An 8783-nucleotide genomic window follows, 5' to 3' on the forward strand; every position below is an offset into this window, starting at 1 on the left:
AGGAGATGGAGAAGTCAAAACGTCCGAAGAATAGTGACCACCGAGCCTGGCGAGAGATTAACCACTTGGCCGTCCGAATGTACTCCAGGTTCTTATGGTCCGTCCAGACCACGAACGGATGAACAGCCCCCTCTAGCCAGTGTCTCCACTCCTCGAGAGCCAGCTTAATTGCCAGCAGTTCCCGGTTTCCAATGTCGTAATTTCTCTCTGCTGGGTTCAACCGGCGGGAATAGTAGGCGCAAGGGCGAAGCTTAGAGTCAGAGTCCGAACGTTGTGACAGGATGGCCCCCACGCCTGTGTCAGCCTTTGTTCAACAAAGAACTGTCGGGTGTCATCGGGCTGAATCAGGATGGGGGCGGAGGAGAACCGTTCCTTGAGGAATTGGAATGCCAGACCGGCCTCCGGTGTCCATACAAATATGATCTTGGAAGAGGTGAGCCCAGTGAGTGGGGCTTCTAGCTTATTGTAGTTCCTGATGAATCGGCGGTAGAAATTGGCAAACCCCAGAAATTGTTGGAGCTGTTTCCGGGAGGAGGGAGTTGGCCGTTCAGTTACAGCCTTAACCTTTTCTGGATCAGTCCTCACTTGACCCTTCTCAATGATGAATCCCAGGAACTGAACTGAGGTCACATGGAACTCTCATTTCTCTGCCTGCACAAACAGCATATTCTCCAGTAGGCGCTGGATGACCAACCGAACATGACGCTGATGCTCCTGAAGGTCCGCAGAATAGATGAGGATATCATCTATGTACACGAACACAAAACGGTTCAGGAAGTCCCGGAGTACATCATTTACCAACACCTGAAAAACTGCTGGGGCATTGGTTAGTCCAAACGGCATGACCAAGTACTCGAAGTGGCCGAGGGGGGTGTTGAACCCTGTCTTCCACTCATCCCCTGCTCGGATCTGCACCAGGTGGTATGCATTGCGAAGGTCAAGCTTGGTGAAGATTGTGCCTCCAGACAGGGGTTCAAACGCAGAATGAATCAGTGGCAGAGGGTATTTGTTCCGGGTGGTGATGCTGTTCAGACCCCGATAGTCGATGCACGGCCGGAGGCTCTTATCCTTAGAGACAAAGAAGAATCCGGCTATGAGTGGTGATGAGGACGGGCGAATGATTCCAGCTTTCAAAGATTGTGAGATGTACTCCTCCATGGACGCCTTCTCAGGTCTAGACAGGTTATATAACCGACTGGAAGGGAGCGAAGCGCCCGGGTGGAGGTGAATAGCGCAGTCGTAGGGGCGGTGAGGTGGTAAGGAGAGGGCCCGAGCCTTGCTAAACACCTCCCCGATGTCATGGTAGGCGGTGGGCACGGAGGCGAGATCTGGCGAAGGCTCGTGGTAGCCCTGGGGAGGTCCTCCAGGGGGTAGAGCAGATCTTAGGCAGTTAGCATGACAGTAGGAGCTCCATGCGGCAATCCTCCCCGCCGCCCAGTCAATCTGAGGGTTATGGGTGGTGAGCAAAGGGTGGCCCAGCATCTCTAAGGGAATCTGGGCTCTGGCTATAAATTCAGTGTCCATGAAATTTTGTTCTGCTCCAGAGTCCACCAGAGCCGAGAGAGAGAGAGAGAGCGAAAGACGCAGGAAACAACAGTCTTGGTAGGGAGTTGAGAGAAAGCTCGGGTCCGCTCACGAGTATCCCAACCATTACTGGCGAGCGCCCCCGTTTGACCGAACTGGACAGGAGGAAATGGAATGTCCCAGGCGGCCACAGTACAGGCACTCGCCTGCTCTGATCCGCCTATCTCTCTCCTGTGGCGAAAGGTGAGCACGGCCGAGCTGCATAGGCTCGGACTCCAGGGTGGAAGAGGGTAACAAACTCGAAGCCTGAGGACTTATCCGCTCATCCTGATAGGCTGACGCAGGAGCATGAGGGCGGAAGCTGGAAGAGGATGACGTCACGGGAGATGCCCCTTGGGACCTGTAGTTCCTCTCACGTCGCCTCTGCCGCATCCAATTATCCAGCCCGATCGAGAGTTTAATCAGCTCCTCCAATGAGCCGGCCTTATTACAGGTGGCCAGTTCATCTTTCACGGCTTCAGATAGTCCGTGAAGGAAAACTTCCCTGAGCGCCGTCTCTCCCGACCCGGACTCGGCGGCGAGAATGTGGAAGTCCACTGAGTGTTCCGCTACACTCGCTTGGCCCTGTCGTAAGCGGAGGAGGCGCTAAGCTGCATCCTCGGAGTCCACCAGGTGGTCGAAAACCCTCCTCAGATCCTCCACAAAGTTCACATAATCCACGAAATTAGGCTGGTCGATACTCAATGTGTTCGTAGCCCAGTCCAAAGCCCTTCCCAGCAGTAAGCCGACCACGTAAGAAACCTTCGACCTGTCCGAGGAGAAAGTCTGGGGCTGGCGTTCAAACACCTGCCTGCATTGAAACAGGAAGCCCCGGCACCTCCCCAGCGTTCCGTCATTGTCAGGATCCCTGTCAGACCAGACACCTCCCATTGCCACACAGCTGCAGCCACTCCAGCCGATTCCCTCCTGCAGCCTGACACACCAGACTCAGGTCCCACTAACGATTCCCCTGGCAATATATAAACTCTGGTCCTGCAGTCTGGGGTTGTCAGGTCGTACCGTCTTTCACCCGATTCAACCCCGTTGCATCTTCTCCCTCGAGCGCTTGCCTCCGGTGTCCGTCGGTCCGGGAATCCCCCGTGCCCTCTGTGTTTACGGACTACTCACCGCCGCTCTGCCCTCCGTTGTGTTAGCGGACTACACACGCCGTCAAGCTGCCAGCTCTCCAGTGTCGAGCCACGGGACATCTCGCCGTCAAGCTACCAGCCCTCCGGTGTCGAGCCACGGGACATCACACCGTCGAGCTACCAGCCCTCCGGTGTCGAGCCACGGGACTCACACCGTCGATCTGCTCTCTGGTGTCGGACCACGGGCTCCACACCTTCACACACCTTTCTGTCCTCTCTACTCTGGCTAAATAAAGTCTGTTTCACCATACTCTGTCTCCTGTGGTCTTGCGTTTGGGTCCTATCCGTGAAATCCCGTGACAGTCATAGGGATCCGGAGACGGCACGGGGGACTCCCGAACCAGCGGGGCGAGGACTGGAGAGGGGAGTGCAGGTGCGGGGTCCGGTGATGGAGCCGGCTGAGGCTGGACTGTCCGAGCAAGTTCCTGCACAATGAGGCCAATCTGAGAGACCTCAGCTGTGATGGATCGCTGTGCTTGATGCATCTCCTTGAGCATCTGCTGGTGTTCCTCCAGCAGCGTGCTATGTCCAGCCAGCGTAGCTGCTCCTGTGGTCGCTGAATCCATCTTCTGGTCTGTCACGGGAGTTCACGGGTAGGACCCAATAGCAAGACCACAGGAGACAGAGTCCGGTATAACAGTTTTTATTTAGCCAGAGTAAGAGGTCAGGAAGGTGTGGAGCCCGTGGTCCGACACCGGCGAGCAGGCAGATCGACCAGTACTCTACACCCGTAGCAGAGAGGAGAGAGGTTAGTCCGGGAATAGACAGTGGGGTTCAACTTACGGAAAGGCGGCCAAGGCTACCGAGGCAGAAGACAATGCGGACTGACAACCCAGGCCTGCAAGACCAGGGTTGATATGCTGCCGGGTAACGAGCCAGATTGTCCGCAGCTGTGCATCCATCAGGGCGGTGGCAATGGGAGGTGTCTGGAGGCAGACCCGAGAAAACAACAACAAGCACATCGCATAACAAAACAAACAGGGGAAAGACAGACACATGAGGAGAGGAGATTGGGGGGAAACAGAGGTTAACACACAATGGGTCAGACAGGGATCCTGACACTTTTTTGGAGAGCACCTAGACATACCCTTAGAAAAACATGTGTAAAATATTCATTTTCTGTGGCATTGTTATCAGATTTGAACTTGGACTAGGTAAGTCTTCATGCTGCGGTCCCATTGTGTTTTCCAGCTAATAAGTCACAGCTATAGTCATCTGCAGGCATCTGTTTGTAAAGAAATATTCAGGCGGAAATAAAAACCTTCTCCTTCAGTGTGTTCAAACTTCTATTCGTCAATGCCAGTAGCACTTACAGTGATTCTGACTGTTGGGGAAAACACTTCAGAGTGTTACCTTTCAAAACCATGCATGTACTCCAAATGGTTCAAGAACAGCTTTCAGTTTACTTTGGGTATGCCTTGGATAGGCGTTTTAGGTGAAGTTTACTGGAGTGGTAACAGGTTAAAAAGTTGTCCAATAAAAAATTCATTTCCTAATACCCAGTAGATTATTTCCATATTCCTTGTCCCTTTCATCGTCTGTGTATTTTTGTCTGTATCCCCCATATTTTCTTTTTCTCTCAGTACCCCCACTCTGGTTTTTTTCACCAGAGGCTCTGAAGCGCACCAGGTCAATAAATACAACAGTTACTGAGTCTTATCTGATTTCCAAAATTTCGGAGCAGAGGAGAGTGTCTGCAGGACCTCTGTAGATACTACACATGCTAACTCCACTGTTTTTACAGCCTGCTGCATAATAGTTATTACTATCCAATCATGCATGGTGGTTGGATGGATAGCTGGTTGATATTCTATACAAGCAACATTTATAATATGGCAAGTAAAGAAAAAGGAATACAATGCATGATGTTCAGAAAAAAAAAGAAATTGTAGAAAGTTGTTTAAACAGTGACTGTATTTTCCTTTACCAGATAAAAGTTCGAACTTGTTCAGTGAAGTGCTGATTTATTAAGAGCATGGAGTGAAAAAAACTCAGATTAAAGCAATTTCCGGATGAGGCATATCTTCTCAATTACATTCAAGTAAATTGTGCTCTATGGGAAACATCATAACTGACCTGCATCTCTTTTAGAAATATTAAAGCAATGGACTCCCCTACACTCCTGCATGTAGTATGTCTATTTCCAGTCTGTGCTTAAAATGACAGACTGTAAACCTGTTTTACAAATAGCTGTAGAGAAGCCTTAATCCTTTTATTCAGGGTGCCAGCATTATTGTACTTTTTATTTTTTAGCATTTGTATTTATTGTTGTTTCATTTTTGTCCTATGTGTGGCAGGGCAAGGCTGGGGAGGGGGATTAGAATTGGCACAGCAGTACGTATTGAGATTGAGTTGTAACATTGATTGACTGTTTGGCTCTGGGGAGCTACTTCCTTCTCTGTGCATGATGACTTTCACTGTGGCAGGAGAAAGAATACAAAGCCTTCCTGTGCTCTTAAATAACTCCTCTTTTTTTCACTCTCTTCCCGAAGATATTCACTGGTTATTTTCAAACTCCACATCAGTCAATAAAATGTTGATGCATGATTTACCGGTATAACTGAAAGAAAATGCTGTGAGAACTTTACAGTATTTAGACTTGTTGCCATGATTAGTTTCACAAGGGATGTCCAGTGATTTGTTGTATTTGCGGCATAAATTAGTCACATTTGTATCTTTTAGATGTTTTTGACAAAGCAGAGATGATATTTACAGACAGAGAACAACTGTGCATAGATGATGTCTGCTTTATTGATGGCCAGAGAAAGACGGGATTCTTCGGTGAAGAGTGGAGGATGATGTAAAAGACGGTGATAATGTGGTCACATTGTGCTTTTTTGTTTGTAATTCTGCTCATGTTAAGCCCTTTGTGGCTAATGTCTGTGAAAAGCGCTTTATAAATACATTTTACTTACTATGAGTGAGAACTTGCATTTACTCAGGTCATACAAAAGTATTGATTAGTGCAGCTTCAATGTTCCGTCCTTCCTTGTGTTGAAGTAGGACTGTTGATGCATAAAGCGCAAAGGCTAATATGTATGACGGAAAATACTGTGTCATTTTTAAAGCAGCGAAAGTGTCACGGGGTGTGGCGGAGGACTCAAAAGAAGACAGTCAGATGCAGTGAGAAACGGGTTTCAATGAGATGCGAACAAAGAACTCCTCCCAGGCCGAGAGTCAGAGTCCACAGCCGGATGGGTGGAGGGGGTCCGGAGGAGGAACGGCTGGATCCAACCTGCCACAGGGCTCCGGGGGACGGGCAGGAGGGCTCTGGACACAGGCAGTGTTGCCAACTTGACGACTTTCTCGCTAAATCTGGCGACTTTCCAAACCCTCATGGCAACTTTTTTTGTCAAAAGCTACTAGCGACAAATATAGCGACTATTTCTGGTGTTGGAGACTTTTCTGGTGTTTTGACTCTGATATGAAAAGCCCCTCGCGCAGCAGTCCCAGCTGCAGAAAGAGGAGACTCACTCTCCGTGTCCAGACTGCAAATGAATCGTGCATGCGCAAAGCCACCACTATTCCCGCCTCTCTCCTACAGCGCTCATTACAATTATGCAAATTAGGCGATGACGTCATTTAGCGACTTCTACCGACTTTTAGGACAGCCAATAGCTACTTTCCTAACTGACGAGTTGGCAACACTGGACACAGGTGCTCGGGAGGACGACCGGAGGGCAGGAGTTGCTCTAGGAGGATAGAGTGCGTGACCCCCAGGCCATAGTGACGAACCCAGAATAGATTATCAGCCAACTCTGCCATTCCCTTCAGCTATGGAGCGTTTTTGTCATCTCTTTTGGTTTTACATTCTGCAACTTTACTGTTATGGTAGCTTCACTGCTCTCATCAACCTCATGTCCACATTGTTTTCAGCTAAAAATTAAATCTCGTATAGCATATAAAAGCTAAGGTCTATTTTTAGGAAATTTCAGTGTCTGCTAATGTGTCAAAAGGCATTTGTCTGCTAATCTATTAGCCATAATAACTTTGTCAACGTGGTTGATGAAAAGCTTGGATTTCTGCACCCAAGTGACCAAAAAGTGATTCATGTTACTATAAAGTTTTATTCTTTAAAGTCTTAAATGTTTTCCATCCTATTCATTGCCATAATTTTTGCTGCAATAATTATTCAAGGTACTCTGCAACTGCCTCTGTACAGGGTACTTCTCTTTGTAAGTGGTGAAGTCCGCATTTCCAGAATTTTAACTGTGTACCCATGCGCAAAGGATTATAAGGAAATAAGCCACACAATATAGAAGACGACATTCAGATCTTGAGTTCACTAGTAGCATATCAGATGGCATTGTTCACCGTCTTCTTTAACTCTTCCTGCATGGTTTGTTTGGCTGCACTGTAAACCAAGTTGCTCCTCAGTTGCGTTTTCATTGGAGTAGCTGCCTGTTTGCTACCACAAGTGGTAACATAATGCACATAATTTTTAACTGAACTTTGGGACCTATATTATTGAAAGGCTCCCGCCCTTTACGCCAGTTACCCTGAGTTGTCAAATCAACCAGGGCCTCATTTCCCAAAAGCATCTGATGGCTAGCCCTGCGATAGTCTGGCGACCTGTACAGGGTGAAACCTGCCTTCGCCCAATGTCAGCTGGGATTGGCCCCAGCCCCCCCGCGACCCTGAACAGGATAAGCGGATAAAGATAATGGAAGGATGGATTGATCTTAAGGCAAAGTATATTTAAATTACATGTCACAAACCTTCTAAAGCTTAATGGTCCAGTGTGTAGTGAGAATCTTTGGCAGATTTTGAACATGAAAATAAAAATAGTTGTGTTTTTGTTAGCTAAGATTAATCCTTTATTTAAATGTGTTGTCGGTCCTGATCCACGGAGTTCGTTATATTGTACCACCATGTTTCTACAGTAGCCCAGAACGGACAAACCAAACAATGGCTCTAGACTTTAATGTTTTACATCCAACCCTCCGAGGCACACGAGCGTCTTTGAGCGCCTGCGTTCAAACCTCTAGTCTGGGCCTTTTCAATCGTACTGCGTTGCCTCGCCTCTACCCCCGCCACCCACGAGTTGTTGCCCCGCGGCCTGTTCCGAGGACTGACGGACCTGACGACGGTGTGCGATCGCGGCGGGGGCGGCGCATCCGGTGCCAACGGGAAGCGCCCGCCATTCGGAACCTGAAAACCTAGTGCAGCCTCTTCCTTTTAAAATCTATATAAATGCAAGCGTTTTTGATTCAACATGAACAGAAACTACAAATTTTAGACGGAGCTCCATGGGGACCTAGTGCTATTTTTAGAACATGCCTTGCGGGCGACTCACATGGTCCCTGCGGGCGACCAGGTGCCCGCGGGCACCGTGTTGGCTACCTCTGTCCTAGACGCTGGGCACACATGAGACCTTTCAGCTGGTTGCAATCTGAACTCTCACCACGAGATGCCACTTCATCCTACACACCTTTAACTTCGGGAACATTTCCCAAAGAGGTATTTTAGGAACAAGTGCCCAGAACGGCAAAGCAAACTGGCTTTAGAGAAGGCCCTTCACCTTTTACGTTTGCACGGCCGGTGGTTCATAGAAACGCTGGTAGAAAATCCTCTCAACCCAATGCTCAAAACTACCATCACCGAGGTACTAACAGAGGAGACCTAATGTGATCACCTAGTGATGAAATGTGTAAAACCTAACAATTATCATCATAAAATATACAATATAGAACAAATATACAAAAAGAACAGAAGAATCTTCAGGCCCTCTTCTTCTTGTGTTGAAGGGTTAATGCAGATGCTATCTGAAACTGTAGCTTCATCTGTGAAACTCCCTCTGGCTGAGAACGTCTTTTACGCCAAGCCACAAGAGGTTGTGAGAAAGTTATTTCCAAAGCTGCCACTTTCACATTATGGGACTGTGCTTCTATTGAGGCATCATCAGATATTCATAAGTCATGCCCTCAATCGATAATTATGCAAACACAGGCCTAATCAATATGTGAAATATAAAATAAGGACAAATGATGATATGGAGATGGAGCACTCCGTATTTCATCGCCAAACAGATGAATATGTTTGAATAGCAGACATTACAATAGCAAAGAATCC

This window comes from Anarhichas minor, unplaced genomic scaffold, assembly GCF_050575085.1.
Source record: "Anarhichas minor isolate MPS153535 unplaced genomic scaffold, ASM5057508v1 ptg000060l, whole genome shotgun sequence".
In the NCBI taxonomy this organism is placed as follows: domain Eukaryota; kingdom Metazoa; phylum Chordata; class Actinopteri; order Perciformes; family Anarhichadidae; genus Anarhichas; species Anarhichas minor.